Source organism: Drosophila willistoni, unplaced genomic scaffold (assembly GCF_018902025.1).
Source record: "Drosophila willistoni isolate 14030-0811.24 unplaced genomic scaffold, UCI_dwil_1.1 Seg523, whole genome shotgun sequence".
Taxonomy (NCBI): Eukaryota; Metazoa; Arthropoda; class Insecta; order Diptera; family Drosophilidae; genus Drosophila; species Drosophila willistoni.
In genome coordinates this window covers 13,198-41,175 of record NW_025814451.1, presented here as the reverse complement: position 1 = coordinate 41,175, position 27,978 = coordinate 13,198, and the positions used below count along the sequence as shown (strand labels likewise).

The 27,978-nt window shown below is 36.1% G+C and overlaps 1 pseudogene; it reads left to right on the top strand.

Moving 5' to 3' along the window:
* On the top strand, positions 1 to 26,697 carry LOC124461523 (annotated as a pseudogene).
* The last annotated feature ends 1,281 nt before the right edge of the window (positions 26,698 to 27,978 follow it).

The following is a 27,978-nucleotide window of genomic DNA, read 5'->3' as shown; positions in this document are numbered from 1 at the left end:
ATGTCAGAAAATGTTGAAGGCAGCAACGGAGAGTCGCGGGGAAACGCGACCTCCAGTATTGAGAACCAGGAAAAGTTTGAAGAAAAGGTTCGTCATCTCCAGCAATATTTGGAGATGGTGAGCAAAGATTTACGTACGATAGACAATAGAACAGGCGAAATGTATATTAAGAAAATAAAATTCTTGTTCAGGAAGGTACAGGTGTGCCAAGCTTATACACATGAACTATACAGAGACAATGAAACATTTAAAGAGGTCATAGAAGAATTGGAGTTCGACCTTCAGAATACCTTGGTAGCATTAGAAGAGAAAATAAAGGATCAGAAAGATTTGAAAGTTGAGAATGTTACCGTGAGAGGCGAACTACCGGTGTTGCCAAAAATACAGGTACCCACATTTTCTGGAGAACCTAGAGAATGGGACCTGTTTGTAGAGTTATTTGCAGAATTAATTGAGAATAGAGAAGATTTAAGTCTTACTCTTAAATTCAATTATTTAAAATCCGCATTAAAGGGAGAAGCGAGGAGCATGGTAGCTCATTTACTGTCAGGTTCAGCTGACAATTATAGTGCCGCTTGGGAACTATTAACCAAGCGGTATGAAAACAATCGGAGGGTATTTTCCGAACAGTTAAATCGGATCGTTGATTTACCGATGATCAACAATGAATCCGCAAAGAGTGTAAAAGGAGTGATTGACATAATCAATGAGTCAATACACTTAATTAAAATTAAAGCAAATTTGTCCGATGAAGTTGACGTAATACTCGCTCAACACATACTTCGGAAATTTGACAGAGAGACTCTACAATTATATGAGAGTCAGATCAGAAAAACCAGGCAAATACAGTTGCTGTCTGATGTCATGGAATACTTAGAGCAAAGATATTGCTCGCTAAGTGCCATGAGGAAGGAAGATAAAAAACCGTTACAAAAAACGTCGGCTGCGGGTTTTAAAGATAGTTGTCCGATCTGCAAAGGTCCTTGGCATAGCGCACTTATATGCTATAAGTTTAAAGCGCTAACACCTAAAGAAAGGGTGGAAATAGCCAAAAAGTGCAATTGTGTACACGATGCTTGAAGCACTCAAGCAACAAGAGATGCACTAATGAAATTGTCTGCTCATTGTGCAGCAAGGGACACCATACCCTTCTTCATTTTGGGGAAAAACAGGCAAAGGTAAATACTTGTGTTACGGCACAACAAAAATTGTTGGCCACAGCCCTAATTCAAGTTAAAAAAATAAATGGAGAATATGAAACGTTAAGAGCCTTGATTGATAGTGGATCTCAAAGCACTATTTTATCTGAAGAAGCCGCTCAAATGTTAAAACTACCCAAGATCAAAAAACAAACCGAAATAAGTGGAGTATCTTCAACAAAATCTAGAACTTCAAAATATAAGGTAAATATTGAAATGAAGACGCGTGATTCTCAAAAAGAACTCCTTAAGGTTGAGGCAATTGTATTGCCGCAATTAATGAAAGCTCTTCCATTAAAAATAGCAAACGTGGATATGTCAAAATGGCAAACTTACGTGCTAGCTGACCCCAACTTTAATAAACCTGGGAGGGTAGATTTGATAATAGGGGTAGACGTATATACCCACATCTTAAAAAGTGGAGTGGCCAAGATTAATGGCCTGCTAGGGCAAAATACTCAATTTGGCTGGATCGTGTCGGGATGTACGAAGTCAAAAGGAGATGAGTCCATAGTAGCTACAACAATAGACATCACAGATATGGAGCGTTTTTGGGAAATGGAGGCAGATGAAAAAGACGATATAAAAGCTAATGAATGTGAAGAAAATTTTAGCAAGACAACAAAGATTAATGATTCTGGAAGGTATGTGGTAACGATCCCGTTTAAGAAAGAAAAGGAGTTAGGTGAATCAAAGGCGCAAGCAACTGCGCGGTTTCTTAGCCTGGAGAAAAAATTTCAGAAAAATCCAAAACTTAAGGAAGAGTACAAAAAATTTATTAAAGAATATTTGGACTTAGGCCATATGGTCGAAACTAAGGATGAAGGAACGTACTACCTGCCACATCAAGCAGTAGTAAAAGAAGCAAGTTTGACAACTAAACTAAGAGTTGTATTTGACGCTTCCGCGAAAACTACGAATAACAGAAGTCTCAATGACGTGATGTGGATCGGGCCGCGACTTCAAAAAGACATATTTGACATAATACTAAAATGGCGAAAATGGCAGTACGTAGCATCTGCAGATATTGAAAAAATGTATCGGCAGATAAACATTGATCTAAACGATCAAAAATATTTGCATATTTTGTGGCGAATGTCACCGCAGAAAAAATTAAGAATATATAAATTGACAACAGTAACGTACGGTACGGCATCAGCACCTTATTTAGCTACAAGGGTACTTGCAGAGATAGCAAACAGATGTCAAGATAAAGTAATTAGTGAAATTATCCGAGATGAATTCTACATGGATGATTTAATGACTGGAGGTAATACCGTAGAAGAATCAAAACACAAAGTTCAACAGGTTTCCAGAGAGCTGGAAAAAGCAGGAATGAATTTGAGAAAATGGATTTCGAATAAGTCCGAAATTGTTGAAGAGGTTATTGATACAGGCGATAATAAAGTATTAAAAATTGATGAGAACGAGGCAATTAAAACCATGGGGTTGCAGTGGGAACCAATTAAAGACGAATTTAAGTTTAAGGTACACTGTGACGAGAACAGAAAGGTGAATAAAAGAGGTGTGCTATCCACACTTGCCAAGATTTATGATCCACTAGGTTGGCTAGCACCAGTAACAGTAATAGGCAAGTTATTCTTGCAAAAGTTGTGGCTAGCTGAGAAAAATTGGGATCAAGAGTTGTCCGATATCGACGCAACAGAATGGAAATTTTTCAGGGACAATTTAGTGTATCTGGAAGAAGTCAGATTACCCCGATGGATCAAGACACAGCCTGATATGTTGTTACAGATTCATGGTTTTGCTGACGCGTCAGAAAAGGCGTATGCAGCGGTAGTATATGCCAAAATTGGTGGGGCAGTTACCTTAATAGCCAGTAAGAACAAAGTTAACCCTATCAAAAATAGAAAAACTATTCCTAAATTGGAATTATGTGCAGCACACTTGCTATCGCAATTGCTACAAAGAGTCCAGCAATCTATTGCTGCTCCTTCTGAAATATACGCTTGGAGTGACTCTACTATTACGCTGTGCTGGATAAAGAACGGTGCTAGTAAGGAAAAATTTGTAAGGCGTCGCATAGAGGATATCCTAAAAATCAGAGAAATAACGTGGAACCATGTAAAATCTGAAGATAACCCTGCAGATGTAGCTTCAAGGGGTATTTGTCCAAATAAGTTAAAAGATTGCGATTTGTGGTGGAATGGGCCAAAGTGGCTCGTTGAGGCAAAAGACAAATGGCCTAAACAAAAAACAGATGATGACAAGGTGATGGTAAATTCCGTACTATTAAATACAGAAAGTAGTATTATGCAGGAGCTAATTGAAAAGTATTCCTGTATAAATAAACTGGTCAGAATTACGGCATATGTATTTAGATTTATTGGCACTAAAAGAAAAGATAATGCGTACCCATCATATCTAACCGTCAATGAGCTTAAGAATGCTAAAAATTTTATAATTAAACACCAACAAGCATGTCAATTTAGCAGAGAGATTTCATGTCTTACGCAGAACAAGCAAATTGACATGAAAAGCAAAATTTTGAGCTTAAATCCATTTTTGGATAACGATGGAATATTGCGCGTAGGGGGAAGATTGCAAAATGCCAACATATCTTTTGATACGAAACATCCAATTATTTTAGATAAATCAAATCTAATAATGTTGTTGATTAAAAATGCTCATAAGGAAACCTTACACGGAGGAATTAACCTTATGAGAAGCCAAATTCAAAGGAAATTTTGGATTTTCGGTTTAAGAAACGCTCTTAAAAAATACCTAAGGGAATGCGTCACTTGTGCCAGATATCGCCAAGTAACTGCGGAGCAAATTATGGGTAATCTACCCAAAAGTAGGGTAACGGTCTCATTCCCATTTCATAACACCGGGATTGATTTTGCGGGCCCATATCATATAAGATGCTCAAAAAATCGGGGACAAAAAACATTCAAAGGGTACATAGCAGTATTTGTGTGTTTGTCAACTAAGGCAATTCATTTGGAAGTTGTTAGTGACTTGACAACTGATGCCTTCCTAGCAGCATTTCGAAGATTTGTGGCAAGACGGGGTAAATGCGCGAACATATATTCTGACAACGGTACAAATTTTGTGGGAGCGGCTAGGAAGCTGGATGAAGAATTCAAAAAAGCAGTTCAAGATAACGTCCAGGTTGCCCCTGTTCTAGAGCGAGAACAGATTAGCTGGCATTTTAGCCCCCCGGCAGGACCTCACTTCGGAGGTATATGGGAAGCTGGGGTCAAATCCGTTAAGTATCATCTGAAAAGAGTCATAGGAGACAATAACCTGACATATGAGGAACTGGCAACATTGTTGTGCCAAATAGAAGCCGTGCTAAATTCACGTCCGTTATATACGACGGGTGAAGATATGGACAACAACGAGGTGTTAACTCCCGGTCATTTCTTAATTGGAAGACCGACATTAGAAGCAGCCGAGTCCATATCAGAAGAAAAAATTGGAAATTTAGACAGATGGAAATTAATTCAAAAAATGAAAAAAGATTTCTGGGCGAAGTGGAAAGACGAATATCTATATACTCTCCAGCAAAGAAATAAGTGGCGACGAACCACCGAGAATTTAGAGAATGGACAGGTCGTGCTGATCAAAGATGAAAATTGTCACCCAGCCAGGTGGCCTCTGGGCAAGATTGAGGAAATTCATAAAGGCAGGGACGATAAAGTAAGAGTGGTCAAAATCAAATTGCAAGATGGGTCAATTACAAGGCCTATAAATAAAATCTGTCCACTTATTGGGGTAAAATCATCCGAAGAAATTGAGGAGAATCGATATCGGAAAAGTAACAGATTCGGTCATCTGTCCAAAGCAGGAACCGTAATGATGTTAGCAATGTTAATGCTGCTTTGTCAACTTTCGAATGCAGCAAGCATTAGAGATAATCGACCAAAAATTACGGTAAAAGAACTAAACGCAACAGCCGCGTTGTACTTAGATCCAATGGGTGAGGTGGAAGTAGTAGCGTCCTCATGGGATCTGGTAATATACTATGACATGTCGGCGTATTTTGAAATGCTTAATAAAGGTGACAGGTTGATTCCTAAAATGAGGGATTTATGTCAAAAGTTATATAATTTTGAAGACCAGTGTCATTTCGTATTAGACAACATGGTAAAACGAATAACGGAAATCGAAGAAAATAATAGATTGTTTATGAGTCAGAATAAGCCAAGAAGCAAGCAGGCACCGTTTGAATTCATGGGTTCATTGTACCACATATTATTCGGCATCATGGATGCAGATGACAGAGTACTGTAGTATACTTTTAGGGATAAGATTAGGGCACATACTTTTAGGGATAGATTATAAGTAATTAGAACTTAAGCATAATGTCTAGCTTTAAGTACCGTTAAGGACACTAGCCATAAGACCAATGTAAACGTTCTCCTATAAATACCGGGCTTGCGGCCCCAATAAATCACTTCAAGTCAAACCTTGCCTTCGCCTGTTTCATGGCGATCCTGCCTAACATTGGCAACAAACAAAAAGGCAATAAAAAAAAAAAAAAAAAATCCTTGCCATACATAGGCAAAGTGATAAAAGGACTCACATACCGATGACCAGGACCATTACCCAAATAAAGCGGCGAGGTGGCCTTCTCGTCAGACTTAGAAGGCAGCGAGCGGCCCTGCTGGCCCAAGTAAACAGCGACCCACCACCACCATGGGCAGAGGCATGCCAAATTTGGATTAGGATATGCCGACTTGAGGAACAGCAGCAACAACAAAAAGAGGCAAAGCAGCACAACCAACAGCAGCAGAACCGACCAGCAACAACAGCAGAAAAATAAATCAAAAAAATCAATTTAATAAAAAAGTGTGCTAATATATCTAGGCACCTTTGTGGCAAGAGGCGATCTTTGCGCTGCCATCATAAATCAATTTAAATATACATATGTGTAAATATTAACGAAAAAAAAAAAAATACATATATATCTAAATAAATTTAATATATTGTCTATACAATTTTTTTTTCAATAAGTCTATCATTGCCAAAAAAAAAAAAAAAAAAAAAATACCCTAGAAAAGAGAAAACAAAAACAAAAAATCACATATTTTCAAATATACACTAAAATGAAAACTACACAAAAACGAAAAAAAACAAATACATACATAAATAATAAATTCCAATCAGCCGTATATACCCCAACATACCCTAACAAAGAGCACATGTCAACCATGTGCACTCAAAATTGCACAAACAACATAAGCACAGTTGTAAAGCTCGCCACGATCAAAGCGAGCTTCTAAAAAAAAAAAAAAAAAAAAAGCTCAAGAAAAATTTCACAAAGCTTGCAAGCACACATAAAGCTTTCTGATCGCAGCAAGCTCCACAATATCAAAACTGCCCAATAACGAAGTCTAAATACCCTATAAGAAAAATTACAAAAATTTTTTTTGGAAATAATTAAATATTAGAAAATAGAATTATAAACAATTTGAAAAAAAAAAAACAATAACAAAAAAAAATATAGGAGAATCAGAAAATGAAATAATTAAAAGAACAAAATTATTTTAACGTAATTTCAATGGACCAGAACATAGAAATATTGAAAGAAAAATTTCAGAAAGCAACCCTCAAACCATAAACAAGCACCTTGAAACTATCTTTGACAGTTATAATAGAATAAAGAGTAGCAGTACAGACATATGCAATGAATCTAGCAGTAAAAGCTTTACTGAGCTAATATATAGTTTAAATAAACAACTAATAAGTATAGCAACAAAACATAATATAAAATTCACAATACCGGTAGATTCGAATCTAGAAGCAACTTTTGAACCTCTAATAGCAAAAGACACAGAAGAACCAGCTGTAAAAGATAACCCAGGAGACATTCAAGATACATCAGGTGTAAAAGATAACCCAGAAAACATTCAAGATAATACAAAACCAAAGATGGTGCAAACAAAGATTGAATTTCTTAATACAGCCTCTAAGCTGATTCAAGAGTATGATGGTGGAGTAGAAACAATTCAAAGTTTCATAGATTCACTGGAATTAATCAACGAAATAAAAGCAGAACATGAAGAAACAGCTATTAAAGTCATAAAAACAAAACTAAAAGGGGACGTTAGATTACTAGTTACTAATGAAAACACTATAAATGGTATAATCCAAACATTAAAGAAAGAAATTAAGGGTGAAACAGTTCAGGTAGCAGAGGCAAGATTAATGAATTTAAAACAAAATGGCAAGAACGCAAATTCATTTATGTCAGAAATAGAAAATCTTACTAAATCATTGAAACGCGCATTCATAACAGACAACGTAAACCCTGAAACAGCAAAGAAATATGCCACTCAAACAGCAGTGAAATCAATCATAAAGAACTGCGATAACGAAAAGGTCAGAACAATAATAGAAGCAGGCAATTTTACTGAAATGAATGATGTTATAGCTAAATTTGTAAATACATCTACAAATATAGAACAAGATCACAGCGTGTTTTATACTAAAAGAAACAATTACACAAATAAGAACTCGTACAATAATAATAGAAATTATAATAATAATTACCAAAATAGAAACCCAAATGATAATACTAACTATAACAATACTAGGAATTACAATAACTATAGTAATAATTATAATCGAAGAAATTATAACAATAGATATACCAAAACTAATTATCCTCCTAAAACACAACAAAATAATAATGTTAGATTTACAAATATAGAAGAAAATTCGGAAAACTCCGAAAGTCCTCTGGTGTAAAAAATCGAACAAATAAAATATATAATTTAAATTGCAACCTTAATAGCTACATAACTTTAAACTTTGACGATGTAGGGACAATAAAATTACTATTAGACACAGGAGCTGATGTATCACTAATAAAACAAGAAATATTAAGAAAAGACAATACAGTTAACATACAAAAACGGACAAAACTTAGTGGAATAGGCAAAGACGTCCTATTTACAATAGGCGAAACCAAACTAAAGGTCAGCAACCTCTCAACGGTACACACCTTCCAAGTAATAGAAAATGATTTCCCCATCCCATGTGACGGAATCTTGGGGCTTGACTTTATAAAAAAATTCAATTGCACACTCAATTATTCCACCAACAAATTGATAATAGATCCATATAAATCAAGATATAAAATTATAATCAATATAGGGATCAGTCAAAACACACATGTATTCCATATCCCATCTAGAACAGAAAAAATTGTACGCATTACAATATCCTCAAACGACAATAACATCTTTATCCCTAATCAAGAATTACACCCGGGGGTATTCGTCGCAAACACTATTGCTTCCAAGACTAACCCATATGTCCGCATATTAAATACTAACAACACAGACGTGCAAATTGCAAATATAAACCTATTAAATGAAAAACTGTCCGATTATGAAATCTTAAAAATAGACAAACAACATGATTCAAAACATAAATCCACAATAATGAACAAACTAGCACCCCATTTTCCCGATTTCGTAAAAGAACCTCTACATAAATTATGCTCAGAATTTAATGATGTATTCGCAATAGAATCTGAACAAATATCGTCCAACAATTTCTATAAACAAAAATTAAGACTCAAAGACACAACACCAGTCTACACCAAAAACTACAGGATAGCACACAGTCAAAAAACCGAAATCAATAAACAAGTGGACAAATTGATCAATGATGATATTATTGAACCATCAATGTCTGAGTTCAATAGTCCGATTTTATTGGTTCCTAAAAAAGCGCTACCTGGCAGTAAAGAAAAACGGTGGAGATTGGTAGTTGACTATAGAAAAATTAACAAACAACTAGTAGCGGATACATTCCCACTACCCAGAATGGACGATATCCTTGACCAGCTAGGACGCGCTAAATACTTCTCTTGTTTAGACTTAATGTCAGGATTTCATCAAGTAGAATTAGAAGAAAAATCTCGGGACATAACATCATTTTCCACAGATAAGGGCTCATTCAGATTCAAGCGATTACCATACGGATTAAAAATTGCACCAAACTCTTTTCAAAGAATGATGTCCCTTGCATTCACGGGTCTATCACCATCTCAAACATTCCTTTATATGGATGATCTAATTGTAATTGGTTGCTCTGAAAGTCACATGATCAGAAACTTAAGGGATGTTTTTGAAACTTGCCGAAAATATAACCTAAAATTGCACCCAGACAAATGCTCCTTTTTCAGACATGAAGTTACTTTTCTAGGACACAAATGCACAAATAAAGGAATTTTACCAGACGAAAGCAAGTTCAAAACGATTCAAGATTACCCGACTCCCAAAAATGGCGACGAAGCCAAAAGATTTGTAGCATTCTGTAATTACTACCGTAGATTCATTCCAAACTTTGCATACCATGCACAATTTATCAATAGATTATCTAGGAAAAATGTAGAATTTATCTGGGATGCAAACTGTCAAGCAGCTTTTGAATACTTAAGAAACAAATTATTAAGCCCACAAATACTTCAATATCCAGATTTTAATAAAAAATTCTGTATCACAACTGATGCAAGCAAGATCGCATGTGGAGCCGTCCTCAGCCAAGAATTTGATGGACTCCAATTACCCATATCATATGCATCTAAAGCATTTACAAAAGGCGAAAGCAATAAGTCAACAATAGAGCAAGAATTAACAGCAATACATTGGGCAATTCAATATTTCAAACCATACATATACGGGAAAAAATTCCTAATCAGAACTGACCATCAGCCATTAACATACCTATTTTCTCTAAAAAACCCATCGTCAAAGCTTACTAGAATAAGGCTAGATTTAGAAGAGTTCGATTTTACTATAGAATACATCAGGGGACAAGAAAATTTCGCAGCGGATGCTCTCTCCAGAATTGAATTTGAAAATATAAAAAACATAGAAACTAATAAAATACTTAAAGTAGCAACAAGATCAGAAACAAAAAAATTAGTACATAAGGAAAACAAAATTAACAATAGCAGAATAGAAACACCAAGAATATATGAAATAATAAATCCTAGCGAAGCCAAAAAATACGCGCAAATTAAATTCAAAAAGAGCAAATGTTTTATTACCAAAAATAAAGAAAAATTACTCTCCTTCAACATAGGCGATTTGATCATTAGTGGAAGAATAGATCTAGATCGATTCCTTCCAAGGCTTGAAAAAGAAGCCGGTGCTCAAAAAATCTATAAACTGAAGATAGACATGTCAGAAAAACTATTAAGGTCACTTACACCTAATGAACTAAAACAAAAAGGAAAAGACACATTAAAACATTTAGAAATAGCAGTTCTACCCCAAGTAAAAGTTATAACAAATAAAGAAGAAATAAGAAATACATTAAATAAATATCATAATGACCCAATAGAGGGAGGTCACTGCGGGGTAAACAGAACACTAGGAAAAATAAAAAGAGATTTCTTTTGGAAAAATATGTCTCGGGATGTTGCAACATACATCAAAAATTGCGAAAAGTGCAAACTAGCCAAAGTAACCAGACACAACCACTCCCCATTGGTCATAACACCAACCCCTGCAACCACTTTTGACACAATAATAATAGATACAATTGGACCATTACCAAAAACAATGAACGGTAATGAATACGCAGTTACTATTATCTGCGATCTGTCCAAATATCTCATATCAATACCAATACCAAACAAAAGTGCAAAAGTGGTTGCAAAGGCAATATTCGAAAAATTCATTTTAATTTACGGTTCAGTGAAAACAATTCTAACAGACATGGGAACAGAATATATGAATTCAATACTAATAGAACTTTGCAAAAATTTTAACATAACTAAAATTAATTCCACGGCGCACCATCATCAAACTCTTGGAACAGTAGAAAGAAGCCATAGAACTTTCAATGAATACATCAGGTCATATATATCCATAAAAAAAGACGATTGGGATGAATATCTAGCATACTTCACATATTGCTTTAACACCACTCCATCCACCGTACATGGTTATGCACCTTTTGAACTAGTCTTTGCAAAACATCCTAAAACTGTCCCATTCTCGTCTGAAACGGTAGAACCCATTTACAACATTGATGATTTCAATAAAGAAATAAAATTTAAATTACAAATAGCACAAAATAGAGCGAAACTGCTTATCGAAAAATTTAAAGCATTACAAAAAGAAACATATGATAAAAACACAAAAAAGTATCGCTAACTGAAGGACAAGAAATACTTTTAAAAAATGATACAGGACATAAATTAGATAACAAATACACAGGCAAATATACAATACAGAGCATAGGTCCTAACAATAATATAGTAATAGCGGATGATAAAAACAAAAAGCAAACAGTACATTTAGATAGAATAAAAATAACATAAAAAGGATGTTAGAAAAATATAAATTTTTCTTTTTAAAAAAAGGAGGTGTAGTATACTTTTAGGGATAAGATTAGGGCACATACTTTTAGGGATAGATTATAAGTAATTAGAACTTAAGCATAATGTCTAGCTTTAAGTACCGTTAAGGACACTAGCCATAAGACCAATGTAAACGTTCTCCTATAAATACCGGGCTTGCGGCCCCAATAAATCACTTCAAGTCAAACCTTGCCTTCGCCTGTTTCAGTACAGATGGAAGAAAACATGAGAAATTTACTGACAAATCAGCAAAATTTGAAACACCTAGAAGAAAGGCAGACATCGATAGTGGACTCCACGGCAAACATTCTTAAGACAACTATAGACGAAATAAATGTTAACTTTCGCAACATGAACAACCGGATTGAAAATATGACAGAAGTACTAAAAGAAAGCTATTACGTATATAGAGAATCCATGCAATTCTTCATGATTGTAAGGCAACTGAGTTCCGTGATCGATGAATGTGAAAAAATTCAAACAGGAGTTATAAATCTTTTAATAGACATTAACCATGGTAGGTTGAACCCTAACATTTTAAAACCAAGCCAGTTGAAGTTGGAAATAACAAAAATTAAGGACAAGTTGTCCGAAACATTAGTATTACCAGGTAAAAGAACAGGTACTGAATTAAAAGATGTATACACTCTGTTGACGGCAAAAGGTATTTTTATTGACAGAAAACTAATTATAAATGCAAAAATACCACTTTTTGGTAGACATCCGTCTTTTCTCTATAAAGTTATTCCACTGCCTGTACGATTAAACAATAACCAAATGGTAATGGTCCGTATAGACAGCCAGTACTTAATTTATAATTTTGAAATAGATTCGTACCATTTAATGTCCGAATCAGCATTGCAAAAATGTCAGAATTGGCAGTCGCATAGGAGAACATGTGAAGGAAGTTGGCCATGGAGTAGTGCCAATGATAATGTCTGTGAACTGACAGCTCTTAAACAAAATGCCAAATCTAACTGCATATACACAACGATTATGGAAACAAAGTCTTACTGGGTAGAATTAGATAGTAGCAGGAGTTGGTTATTTAAGGTTCCACCTAGAACTAACGCTAGAGTCCAATGCGGTAATGAACAGCAAGAGATAATGGCTATACCAGAGCAAGGAATTTTGAGCCTCAGATCAGGCTGCACAGCTAGGACAGAAGATAAAGTTATAGTGGCTCATCATAGCATACAGTCAGAGTCGTATATAGCCATTAAAACGGCGCACGTGGGCGATATTAGTAACATGGCAAATATAATTTGGAATCCAGTAGAAGCAAATATAGTGAACCATTCAGCAGAATTGGAGAAAGTAGGAAACCAGCTACAAGCATTAAAGGAACATCATATTGAATTACAAGGTTTAAACTTCCATCATGTAACCGGTCATGTTTCCTTAATATTAGTTATCTTACTAATTTTAATATTAATAATAATTTGTATAAGACAATGTAAGATTAGACGGCAATTCCTAAACGTCGCATTTGGCGGCCCTTCGCAGAATGTTTAAGAATAAACATCGCGTTCATCTGAAACGGCTTCACCAAATCAGATTGAACAAAGAAATAAACAAAACATGCATCCATACTCTGTGGGAAAGCACTCAAGATTTTAATAACGGCGCAATATCAAGTCGCCAACGCTGTGCATGATATAAACAAGCATTAATATAAACATTAGAGTAAGCATTTTTAAGAACAATTGTCGCCTCTTAGAGTCTAAGAATTCTTTGATGTACACAAGACGTTTTTCAATAAAATCAGTTCATATTTTGAATTCAAGTGATGAAGTTGGGCTTTCAGTTTTTGCGGTGCTGAACTCCTCTTCATACTTAGTTAAATAAATGTATATATAATAAGAAACTTCGAATTTTCAGCTTGTAAATGGAGAGTGGTGTCTTTTCTGGTTATTATCCTCCCTTTCGGCTAATAACCATTTATTTTCAACATTCAATTTAGGCAATGCTGAGAGAGAAGAAAAAAACCAAGGAGGAGAAACGAGGCCAGTGAGATTGTCAGAATTTGATTATTATACCCTGTAATTAGGTGGTAAACGAGAATACCGAAATTACCCTGGGATAGTGAAAAGCTTTTTCATCAGGCTGAGAATAGAGTAGGAGAAAATGCTTTATCAAATTGACCTTTTGTACAGTTCCAAAAAAATATATGATATATTTAAATTGATGATGTCTTTTTTCTTACAATCTCTTGTGTATGATCTCTAAAATATATAATAGTTGATGATGTTTTTCTTCTCAAAATCTCTTAGTTTTTTGCAGTTTTCCATTCATGATATCAACTTTAACTACAAACTAACATTTAGGGACATTTTCCTTTTCATTTTGTTCCCTTCCCTTATGCCTTTGTTTTCTGTGTTTACTAGAAGGAAATTTCAATTTTCTTTCTTGTTCAAAGTTTTTTTTTGACTTTTCTATAAAAAACAACTTTATATAGCTCCAAAATGTATAAAATAACCTTACCTACTTAAAGAACTTTTAACTGCATTGCAGAAATTTATATAAAAGATCCATTTAAAGCCAAATCCATTCACTTAACAAAGTTAGTTATTAATTTTAACATTTTTCCAATATTTTTAACACAAAATTCAAAGACATTTGACTTGGCATTAAAAAACACGAGTATCATTAGGTTATCATTCACTTTCATACTTCTTGCAGGGTATATTCAAAGTCGTGTCGACAACTTGCATATCGAATTATTTTATTATTTCCATTGTCTTCAATTCTCAGGTTAATAAATCTTAAGCCGCGTGGCTCGTGGGGAACAAGAAATAATTCTATTTGGAAATCGTTTGTCAGCTTAGAGGTAGAGAGTCAATGTCTGGTCCTGCGAGTTGGTTGGGGTTTGAAGGTTGTGCTCTTAAACGTTATTCCTTATTCCTTTCCTGCTGCTGCTTGGCTGTTGCCTTCTTTTTAAATTCAATTTGTTTTCTCTCTGGCTGTTTTGATTATTTTTCTACTGATAATGCTAATAAGGATAATCCTCCGTCTATGTTGTCTGCTGCTTCTCTTGGACCAGAATGTGGATGATAATGATGGGCAACTTAAAGTTTGTGTTTTTGTCTGGAAAGAGAAAGCATTTTATTTTAAATGGTAGCTGATGATGCAACAATTAGTGGTATGCTTCATTGGTTGGCTTTAGGCTCTGCGAGAGTTTTCACCACAAAATCAAAAAAAAACACACACACTGACACATACATACACACACTCGGCATAGGCTGTATGACAGGTGCATTCAATACCTTTTTAAACATTGAATCCTTTTCATATGCATTTCGGGTGAAACACTACACCATCCCGTTTCCATGCCATTCCATTCGAAACTCACATCCGAAATCATGGTTGCAGGGATAATGGATTTAATGAGTTTATTATTTGGTTGCGCCTACACAAAATTCCCATCCATTGTTGTCCTATTCCATAGGCTCAGTCTACATTTTGGCCAGCTATTTTATAAATGCGCGGCAAATTTGAATAGCAGAGGAAGGGATGGCTAAAGAGGGGGGTGCAAAATATGCGTATAGCATGCACCATTAACTGAATTTCCCTGCTAATATGTTGAAATAATAAAACGAGACTAAAAAAAAAAAAATATTTCATAGAATTTTTAACACGCTAAATCAGAATATCTACTGATGGACTTATAACAAAAACAAAAATGAGATTATTTTAATCTTGGTGCTGCTTTTTTTTACTTATGTATGTTTTTGGGTTTTTTATTCATGTGTCTCATTTTACAAATTTTACTGGACACTTAAATACCTTAACAAATTCATACACAACTCTTTGATTTTGTTTCCTTCCTTTCCCCAAATTTTGTATTTAAGATTTGACTTTTAACTATATTTGAAAGAGATTTGCTATCCTTAAAAATATCTTTAAAAATCTAAACTAGAAAATTTGGTAAATATTTACCTAAGCAACTCGAGATTTCAGTGTTGAAAAGTGAAAAAATCGGCTATAGCTAAATTTCAGTGTTGGCAAATGTTATTTTTTATTTGGCGCGTTGTTTGACCGCCCTGGCAGCGAAATATTTTACTCTGAATTATATAATTAGGGAATATTCGGCTGCTCTGGCAGATTCTAAATTCTTAATCAGCAGGACTATAAGTCTCTATATAACAACATATTAGACGAGTCAGATTAGTTATAAAATATTTGATTCTAGTTAGTAATTTTATTAAAATAAATAAAAATAAAACCCAGTTTTGATTAAAATAAATCTTTTGTAGAAATTTTCCTTTTATTTTATAAATATATCGGAGAGTTGGGGGATTCACAGATTCCTGAATCATTGTTTCCATTATTGGCTTCCATTTGTATCACTAGAATTGAGCAGCGAGTCTCGACGTATGTTCAGGTTGAATTTCAATAGTAAAAGAGACTGATTTCTGTCAACCGCACACTGAGCCACACTCGACGACAGTATATCCTGTCATCGCACATTTCCAGTGTTATACAGTTATTCATCAGTCATGTTTTTCATTACTCAACACAGATCAATTCGCCTTAAACGAAGGCACACAATTCAAATTCTTAGAAATGCCTAATTCAATCTATGACAAATACATATTCTGTACATAATACTTTATGTTACTAATTTATTAGTTTATCGTAAACTTATCATTAATACATTTTGAAGAGGTTAAATGAAAAGAAAGATTTTTATATAAAAAGGGATATATTTTTATTAAATATAAACCATTAAAAATCTAGATATGTATATTGTCAATTTGAATTTTTAAACATTTTGCAAGGTTTTGGAAAAAATATTAACAATGTTTATAACTTATTTAATATAAAGACAGAAAACTCTTTTCTGAAAGCTAGACAGATAGGTAATTTGTATGATCAAATTTGTCTGATCCTGTAAACAAGGAGGACTTGCCAAAGAATATGCTTCTATGTAAATTGATTGAATCCCAGCCAATTGGCCTCAATGATGAGCATTCAATAGGTCATGTGAAAGCAACTGTCTCACATGGCCAAAACCAAAACCATTCTTCACATTTCTTAACTTTTTGCTGTGTCTAATATTAAATGTGTTTGCGATTGTATTGTTTTATCTACCTTTTATAATATGTATGGATATATATTGCAATGATTCATTTATTATTATTTTTATTGTGATTATTTAATGAATTACAACTTATCCCTCATTTGTTGGGTGCCTTTTCAACCAGTTTTTCAACGTTTTTTTCCCTACTTACATACACAATTGATGTATTTATTTTTAATGCCAATTCGCCCTCAAATGAGGTTTTCATGGCAATTAAACGATTTGCATGGCCAACACACACACACACACACTCACACACTTGCTCACCCACAATAAAAATCGCATATAATTGGGTTGAACTTATTTTTTGTGTAGTGTGTTCGTTGGTCAGCCAGTTCTTTTTGACTTATTTCGAATGAGTTTGGGCCAACCAGAATGCCAGAAATTGAAAAGCGCCAATGCCAATCGGCTCGCCAATCCTCTGACCCTATTTCCCCTCTCATATGGTCTGATCTCTTCCCCTCTCTCTCTCTCTCTTACTCATTGTTGTGCACTGCTTACAATTTTTATAATTGGAATAATTAATAATACCATTATGTTACTGGGGTTTGGGCTTTAAGCCTATTTGCCTACTATAGAACCCCCCTCCCCCCATCATCACTCGATCCGATTCGTTGCAATTGCAATTTTCAACTTCGATTTGGATCCAAAAAATAAATATTTTGCCAAAAATAATATTTAAGTAGATAATGGACAGAAACTAGTTTAAATGCAAAAAAAAAAAAAAACGAACCAAATTAGACAGTAAAAGGGATGAAAAGGGGTGACTGGGGTGGAGCTGAATTTGGGTCTAAAATGCCTTTATTAATTATTCCATTTAAGCAGTTTAAAACCAAATGCTGTGGCTAACCGCATGAACAATAATTTATTACAATATATATATAAACATTTTGGGGGTGGGGTAGAAAAAATATGTTTTAATTGCTTATTTAAATATCTATCTGCATAAGGTAAAATTTCCTTCTTAGGCTCGCTTATTATCAAACATTGGAAACCCATACCATTGGAACAGATCTCCGATAATCCGGCTATACCAGTTAGTGATATACTGGGTGAGCTTACCTCGGTGATCACTTTGCGTATTGTCATCCTTTGATGTATTTATAATACATTCGAGCCAAGACCTCGCCACTGGGTGAGATCAAGGATAAATTGCTTAAATTGCTTGTGCTGCAATCACATGCTGTACTCCGCTCTACAGGATGTCCCCTGGATGAGGTAAGTTTTCGGCAACTAATTAGACATTCACTTTGAACTTTCACTTTGATGGGGAAGGGTGAAAGATTTTTAACTAGTACCTAAGACACATGATGAAATGGCAAAATTCTATAATGATTTATAAGCGGTTTACGAGACAAAGCGCACACCCACACATAGATAGAGAGAGGGAGTAAGAGGGGAGTGAGAAAATCAGAGAGAGAAAAGAGTGGATAACGAGTCTAGGATATTATCCGTTGTCGTCTTGAAAAGTAGCTAAAAACTTTTTGCCAAAACTCTCGAAACTCAAACCGCTAATTTGCGGCAAGTGAGGCATAAAGACATACATACACACACACCGACACACACACGTTGTATTTCTTTCTTCACCTCTCCCTTATTTCTCCCTCTCTCTATTTGCATCTTTGCATATGAAAATCATTTGGTAAATGTTTTGATAATGACTACAAAGCAAAAATTTGTTGCCTTGTTAAGCCTGCGAGTGAGTTTCGAGTTCGAGTTCATTTATTTGGTTCACTTAACTAATCCTTTTTTGCAATAGTTTTCAGTTTTTAATCAGCTTTACGCTTATCGTCAGTTTCTCTTCTCTGCCTTCCCCTCATCACTTGCCCTTCTTCCATGCCACTTTCCCTTTCTCTGTATTTATATCTCGTTGTCTGTTCATTTCACTTTATTGAAATCAGCTTGAAAGGCTATGAAACTATTCCAAAGGAAATGAGATTTAGGCTCAAGGATTTATTCTCAAATTCAACTGTGCTTGTAATTCAAAAGCTAGCAAAAATCTTGTCAGTTTAATAAGAATTGTTGAAACTGTAAAAGGATATTAAGGACCTTATTCACAAGTTATTTGGCTGCTAGTTTGACACTCATTTAGTCATGTGTTCTGTTTTAGTAAGCTAAATTTGGGATAAGTATTTTTGATAATACTTACTTCTTTTTAATTATGGAAGTAGTTGGGATATAGGAAGAGTACTACAGTAGAATCCGGCTAAAACGACGCTTAAGGGACCGACGTTATATTCGGAAGACGTACTAACCTGAGGCCCTTTCATAAAGGTTTGTATTGGGACGAAACTCATCGAACTTTAGTCGCTATAACCGGTCGGACGTTATAAGCGGAATCGTTATAACCGGATTCTACTGTATACATATATGTATGTCTATATCTGAAGTCTGATAGGCTTACAGCTAGTGTTTAAGATTAAACATCGTGTTCATCTAAAATGGCTTCACCAAATCAGATGCACCAAAAAATATACAAAACGAAATAAAATCATAACACAAAAATAAGTCATAAAGATTCATATGACAATTATTGCTTAAAAACCAAACAAAACATGCATCCACACTCTGTGGAAAACACTTAAGATTGTAACAGCGGCGCGGTATCGAGTGGCCAACGCTGAGCATGAAATATAAACAATTTTCAACCCCCGAAAACATGGGTCATTAGAATAAGTATTTTTAAGAACAATTGTCGCCTCTTAGAGTCTAAGAATTCTTTGATGTACACAAGACGTTTGTTAATAAAATCAGTTCATATTTTGAATTCAACGAATGAAGATTGGGTTATTTTCCTTCTCTCCGGGAATCCCTATTCATTTTGGTCCTTCGAGAAAAAGGAACTCTGTAGTTTTCCCCCACCAGTGGTAAGAGACTCAGAGAATGAATCAGCTCCTTAAGGTCTGAATTCTTACGATAAGATCAGATAAAGGTAGCAAAATAAAAAACTCTTGTTTTCCCCCACCAGTGGTAAGAGACAGAGTATAATATAAAAGCAAAATATTGCTTAATAAATAAAAAAGTGCGTGCGACCGAATATATAAAGGCAGTTTGGCTAGTCGAGCAACTGCAATAATTTCGGCGGCGGTAAAAAAAAAAACGAAATAAAGTTGGTGTGTGGCTAATTCGAAGCCCATATATATATATAAAGTGGAAAAAAAAATATATATATGTAAAAATATAAAGTTGGTGTGTGGCGTATTCGAAGCCCTAATATCGAAAAAAGTGAACTATATGTAGTTGCAAGTCGGCAACTACCAACAGCAGCAGAGCAACAAGAAAGCTGCAAAGAAGAAACTGAAGAACGTGCAGTGGCAGTATAAGAAATTCTGGTGCGATGTCCGGCACCGGTACCGCCTGAGCCCATAGGCCCTGGACAACAGCAGCTGAGCGACGACACAGTAAAAAAAAAAACGGCGAATTTTACCCATTGGCGGACAAGCAGCAGCGAACAGGATCATCAGATAAGAAGTTAATTAAAATAGTTATAAGTATTTGCATATTTACATACGTATTTTATTTCATTATATAATTATATCGATATCCTATAAGATAAAAATGTTCACTAATAAGGCTGCAAAAGTGTTGGAGAAGCAGGCAGAGTTACATACCAGGTTAAGGCGGTTAGAAGCACTAGACCCTACAAACATAACTAGCAAAGTTGTAGAGGAAGTAAAAGAGATAAGGAATCAGTGGATACCTAATAACAAAAAATTGATCCAAACTGTTCCAAATCTCGATCATGATTATTTCAGAAATAAAATACATGAAGAAGCATTAACGATAGTTGCCAAAATTATAGCCATAAGAGAGTCAGAAAAACCAGGCACTAGTAAGTCGGTGTACGTTGAAGCGGAGGCAAACATGTCAGAGATAGTTGATGATAGCATAGGAGAGTCGCGCGGGAATGCGACCTCCAGTAATGAAAACCCTAAGGTTAACCAGGAGATATTTATGGATAGAGTCCGGCAACTCCAGGAATATTTGGAGGTAGTAGAGTTGAAGTCAACAGGCAATGGGACATGGATATTATATATTAATAAAATTAACTATTTGTGGGAGAAAGTTCAGGCATGTCAAGTATTAACAAGTGATGCAAAAGTTAAGAATATAATGGATGATTTACAATTTGATGTCCGAAATGCATTGTCAATGCTAGAAATGAAAATGAGCAATAAGGAAAATGTTAAGATTGAGAATGTAACCGTGAGAGGCGAACTACCGGTGTTGCCAAAGATTCAGGTACCCACATTCTCTGGAGAGCCAAGAGAATGGGACCTGTTTGTGGAGTTATTTACAGAATTAATTGAAAAAAGAGAAGATTTAAGTCTTGCTCTCAAGTTTAATTATTTAAAATCCGCGTTAAAAGGGGAAGCAAGGAGCATGGTAGCTCATCTGTTGTCAGGTTCAGCTGACAACTATAGTGCCGCTTGGGAACTGTTAACCAAGCGGTATGAAAATAATCGGAGGGTATTTTCCGAACAATTAAGTCGGATCGTTGATCTACCGATGATCAACAATGAATCCGCAAAAAATGTTAGGGATGTGATTGACATAATTAATGAGTCAATACACTTAATTAAAATTAAAGCAAATTTATCCGATGAAGTTGACGTAATATTCGCTCAACACATACTTCGAAAATTTGATAGAGAGGCTCTACAATTGTATGAGAGCCAAATTAGAAAAACAAGGGAAATTCAACAGCTATCTGATGTCATGGAATACTTGGAGCAAAGATATTGCTCGCTAAGTGCCATGAGAAAGGAAAAGAAAAAACCGTTACAAAAAACGTGGGTTGCGGGTTCCAAAGATGGTTGTCCGATCTGCAAAGGTCCCTGGCATAGCGCGTTTCTGTGCTATAAGTTTAAAGCGCTAACACCTAAAGAAAGTGTGGAAATAGCCAAAAAAGTGCAACTGTGTACACGTTGCTTGAAGCATTCAAGCAACAAGAGATGCACTAATGAAATGGTCTGTTCATTGTGCAGTAAGGGACACCATACCTTACTCCATTTTGAAGAAAAACAGGAGAGTATTAATACTTGTGTAACGGCACAACCAACACTGTTGGCCACAGCCGTAATACAAGTAAAAAATGCAAATGGGGGATATAAAACTCTAAGAGCCCTTATTGATTGTGGTTCACAGAGCACCATTTTGTCCGAAGAGGCCGCTCAAATATTAAAATTACCTAAAATTGAACAAAATACAGAAATAAGTGGCGTGTCCTCAATAAAAGCCAAAAAATTAAAATATAAGGTAAAAATAGATGTAAAGACGCGAAATCCCTGGAAAAAACATCTTAAGGTAGAGGCAATTGTGTTGCCAAAGTTAATGGAAGCTCTTCCATTAAAAATAGCAAACGTGGATATGTCAAAATGGCAAACTTACGTGCTAGCTGACCCTACCTTTAATAAACCGGGTAAGGTTGATTTAATAATGGGGGTAAGCGTATATACGCAAATCTTAAAAGGTGGAATTACAAAAATTGATGGCCTGCTAGGTCAAAACACTCAATTTGGTTGGATCGTCTCGGGATGCACCAAATCAAATCAGAATAAATCTGTAGTGGCAACGACAATAGATGTCACAGGTTTTAAAGAACGTTGGGAGAACAAAAAAGGTAAATGTCAAAATAGAAAAACTACAATGCCAAACAAACTCAACAACAAAACTCAAAAAATAAATTTATGGCCCCCGGCAGGACCTCACATTGGAGGTAAAGTAAAAACTGGGGAAGAAAAATTATATATCCCTGAGCCAATACAAAAAAGGAATGTTCCAATGGCAATGGTAGAAATAGATAAAGATAATTTAAAAAATATCGTCAAAAAGATTCAGTTAAAAAATTGTCCGAGTCTGTATTAGAAAAAGGACAGGTATTGCAAATAAAGGGACAACATTTGAACAGAATAACCGCTCAAATTTCAGGTTTTACCGAAATATCATAACAGTGGAGCAAAAGCCACATGGGCTTAAAACGAAAGGTAGAAGTAGTAGGTCTTTAAAGTTTACACCATATAAAAAGGCTAGAAGTCAACACAGTAATACACTTCAGGAGTGGGTAGATATCCCGAAACAATTATAAAGCATTGGGCGATATTAATAATTTGCCAAATATAATATAAAATACAGTCGAAGCCAATTTAGTAAACCATACGGCAGAATATGAAAGAATAGGAAGTCAGTTCAACATGTAGCTTTTATGCTTCTCTAACAACAATTATCTTACTAATGATAATATTAATAATAATAATTTGTTTAAGACAACTTAATAAAAATAAAAGTATCCAAACCGTCACATTTGGCGGCCCTTTGCAGAATGTTTAAGATTAAACATCGTGTTCATCTGAAATGGCTTCACCAAATCAGATGCACCAAAAAATATATAAAACGAAATAAAATCATAACACAAAAATAAGTCATAAAGATTCATATGACAATTATTGCTTAAAAACCAAACAAAACATGCATCCACACTCTGTGGAAAACACTTAAGATTGTAACAGCGGCGCGGTATCGAGTGGCCAACGCTGAGCATGAAATATAAACAATTTTCAACCCCCGAAAACATGGGTCATTAGAATAAGTATTTTTAAGAACAATTGTCGCCTCTTAGAGTCTAAGAATTCTTTGATGTACACAAGACGTTTGTTAATAAAATCAGTTCATATTTTGAATTCAACGAATGAAGATTGGGTTATTTTCCTTCTCTCCGGGAATCCCTATTCAGCTAGTTAACTTTTGTCTTAGACACAGTATTTACCTAATACCAAAATCATTATTTTCACTTATATTCATTCAATGCTTTTCAAGTGGTCTCTCTTTTTGGACTCTTTTTAACCACCCAACATAAGATGGAGTAAGTCTCTATCACTTGAATGGGAGGCTTCTATCTCCTACAGATAATCTTAAGGCATATTTCATTAAATTTCAATTTTAATGAAGATTGCAGGAATTGCAAAAGTTATTTTTGGCAAATTAAAGATTTAACCTACCTACCATTGGTTTATTACGACTTAGCCCATCATGATCGTGTGGCGTTCCTTTCGTTACTGCACTCACATGACCCACATTGGACTATGTGTGTGTGTGTGATGGTGGTGAGGGGAACCCAGGCTAGTCAGCGGCTTCTCCTCGTGCTTTTGCTTACGATTGATATCATTGCATTTGGATCATAAATCACCCTCACTATCATCATCAAACAGAAATCACGGCCCGAAATACCCTTCAATTGATATTGTGACTAGAGTTTTTTTGGCCCTGATTAATATTAGCAAAGCAGTCTCTTCCTCCCTCTCACTCCCTCTCTGGCTCTTTGTCTCTCTCTAATAACAAATACGCGATAGGAAAATCAATTTAGTAATACCCCCGAACCCCAAAGTCGGCATAAGACAACGCGTCAACCCATTTTACTTACAATTAGGTGTCTGTCCCATACCACCCCATCCCACACCTCACCCTTCTTTCATACCACCCTTTCTGTGTGTGTGTGTGTGTGTGTGTGTGAGTGTGTTTCGAGCAGCTTAAGTGATTTGGGGCGCCTCCTTAGCTGATAGCAAATACCAACCAACCGACCAGCCAACTCATAGAGACATTATCTATTCTATGTCCATGAGCAGAAGCTCACGTATTTGGGTGACGAGCAGAGTAAAGCTTGCAGGAGCAGGCGGAGGAGAGTGACAGAGAGAGAGTATTGGTGGACTAGTGTAGAATAGAGCAGAAAGCCATATCTTTTTTTGAGCATTTAATTCATCGGTAGCCGTAATGTTGGGGCCCCGAGTGAATTGGAAATATCTATCTGTATCTGTATATACCATGAACACAAATTCTATTTCTGTAGTCTGTTTCACTATTTGTTAAATTCAATTTTAATCGCATAAGCTGCTATGTCGTTGCCTATCGGAGGGAGACTATCTACCTATCTATCTATCTCTCTATATAGAAGAAGCGCAGACAGTGCGGACAGCACGGAGTGGCAAAGTAACAAAGCGTCAGTTAATATCAGTTGGTTTTGGATGGGGGGGAGGGGGGAGGGGCGGTGGTGAAAGGGGTTTTCTGTCTGTTATATATGCAATATCTATCTAGCTGTTGCCATATGATATCTATCTATCGGTTACCTACCCATTTATGGCTAGTAAATCCCAGCACTTGAGGGCTCTTACCCGACTCGACTTTATTCCTGGCGTGATTTTTATGACGACCGCTTAGTCTGTGTCACCATTGAACTGAAGGTCTTTTCAGTCCAACAGGGCTTATAACATTGTTGCAAAACAACCAAATGAAAGATAAAATAAACTAAAAGAATTTTCGAAAGCCTCAACTATTATTTATGGCCTTAGCTTAAGTTTTGTCTTGGCAGAATTTAGTAAATCAGAAATCGTTTTAGAAGTTCAAGGAGTTAAATCTCTAGGGCTCTTGTTATAAACTGAGTTAACCTTCTGTAACAATAGAAAAAGAAAGTCTCCAAAATATCATTAATAACTATATAATACATTCCCAACCCGTCCCTCTTTTGGACCCTCTTGTAATGCTTTTCCATGTGTCTTTTCCTTTGTATCTTTGTGGGTAACGCTCTCACAGATTTGTCGCAGTTCGCATCAGAATACATATGCCATGCCCGGTGGGGATATATCGGATGATTTGCGTCGCAAATTCGATCAATGGTGGTCAAATCAACTCTCTCCCCAGGCCACAGCCATGACCCCCAAAATGTTGCCCTTCATGACAGCGCCGTCTGCTGTGCCGGTGGTGGCAGGACCCAATGAATTGGTCGATTTTCCTGTGGGAGTGGGCACTGCAGCAATGGCTGCGGCTGCTGGTGTGTCTGCTGGTCGCGGTCATCATTCTGGTATGCTTGTACATCCATCTATGCATCCGGCCATGCATCCTTCGATACATCATCATCATCATCATGGAGGGTCACATTCTCCGCCTCAGTATGCCAATTAGAAGACTCGCATGCGAACCAGTTTCGATCCGGAAATGAAGTTGCCCAAATTGCAGAAATGGTTCCAAGAGAATCCCCATCCTTCACGCCAGCATATTCAGAATTATGTGGTGCAATTGAATGCCTTGGAGTCGCGTCGAGGTCGCAAGCCTTTGGATGTCAATAATGTGGTCTACTGGTTTAAGAATGCTCGCGCAGCCCAGAAACGGGCCGAGATGAGGGGCAATGTGACCACCACAATGAGTGCCCTGGGACACGCGGCCATGAACGGTTATCTGAGTCAGCATCATGGAGCCCAATTAGGGCAGAACTCCAGCTCGAGTGCTGGTAGCCAGCCCAGCATGAGCATGGGCAATCTGATGAGAATGAGTTGACCACCCCGAAATGCCGCAGCACACCCAAAGTGGAGGAAGATGATCTGGATATGGATGACGATGACTTGGAGGACAATGACAATGAGAACGATGCCAGTCATTTGGATGAATTTCGTTCCCCCTCGCCGGCCATGGATGGCAATTTGGTGGCCGCCTCGCACAAGGATCAACAATTGCCCTTTCCCATGGTACCCAATTCGATGTTCTCGCAATCCTTCATTACATGAGCCATTACGTGCCAGCATTTGGCCAGGCGGCAGCTGCGGCGGCGGCAGCTGCAGCAGCTGCGGCTGGTATGCAACCGAATGCTCTTACCGGGGCCGGGCTCAATCTCTCGAGCATCTCGAATGAGGAGCGACGCAAAAGGAATCGCACTTTCATCAATCCGGTCACCGAAGCGCCCAAATTGGAGCAATGGTTTGCCATGAACACGCATCCGTCGCACAATTTGATACTCAAATACACCGAGGACTTGAACACCATGCCCTACAGGTGAGCATCAACGAGAACCCAATCCAGTTAAGACCCTTTGCTAACATATTTCGTGTTCTTTCGTTTTTGTTTGGCATCTTTTTAGGCAAAAATTCCCCCGCCTGGAGAGCAAGAATGTGCACTTCTGGTTCAAGAATCGCCGTGATAAATGCAAACGTCTCAAGATGTCACTCTATGACAGGAGTTAGTGTGCCCAAATGGGCGGCTTGGGTTCCTTTGTGCCCAAATACGAGGAGAGGGACTAAAAACTGAAATTCAATCAGTTCGTCCCCCGATTCTCCCAATACTAATCAAAACTAGAAGCATTTCTTATGTACATAGAAAGAAACAAAGCAAACAAAATGAAAAAAAAACTTCTTTTTATTAAAACTTTAAGTATTATTAGCAACCACAAATACACACACACACACACAGTCCCAGTAAGTGGAATGAATAATTAGCAAAAAAAAAACTAATAAAAAAAGGAATAATTAGAGAAAACTAGATAAACTACTTATACTTCTAGCCACATACTAATTTAGTATGTGTTAGATTTAGCATATAGATACGATATGATTCAAATATAATTTATAATCGCAATGAAAATCAACTACAACTTTAATTGTTATTAAATATTTCTTAATTCTCTCTCTGCAAAATCAACCCTGCTCTATCTCTTTCTCTGTTCCCCACTATCTCTCTCTCTCTCTCTCTCTCTCTCTTTTCACTTGAGCGTTAAAGTTATTAACGAACCAAAGAAGAGACAGTTTATGTTTTTTTGTGTAAAATCTGTAAATAAATTTAATAAATGTTATATACTAAGGATCCGCCTAACTAATTTTAAAGTTCTAATTCGTTGCACACACACATACATACATACATACATACAAACAACGAAAAACACACACAGAGATACACATATCCACCCAATCGAAATGGGATTTAATACCGAAACAAAAATATTTTCTGTTTCATTTATGTTTCTTGGCGAAAATTAAAAAAATTAAGAATTTCATCTACAATTAACTTAGCTATACATATAACAAAAATTTAAAAAAAAAAGAAATTGTTCCATTAGTTATTTAAGCAGCACCCCCCTCTCCCTACTTCCCTCCAGCATTATTACAAAATCTTTAAAAAAAAAACACAAAAAGAGAATAAAAAGTAAATTAAATACAAATATAATATGTAATTTATTACCAAGCATGATACCAACACAAACAGACACACACACACACACACGCAAAATTACACCTACATCTGAATACAGTGAGAGTGCGTCAGAACATTGAGACTCCTCCGTAAAATTGTTTTCCTTTTCGGTTGTTTCCGCGGCTCTTAAATAAAACAAAGTATAAAAACATTGTTCCAATTGGACTTGGGAGGCTTACCATTACACGGATTCCCAGTGCTCCAGCTAGAAGTCCCAATTCCACCTTTTGGGTGGGCCAAAGGGCCGAACCAACCCTAGGAATAAGGGGGAGCGGCGAGGGGGTAGCTAGCCACCCTTTTTTCCCGCCTCTCGCAACTTTTACTTGTGTGGGTGA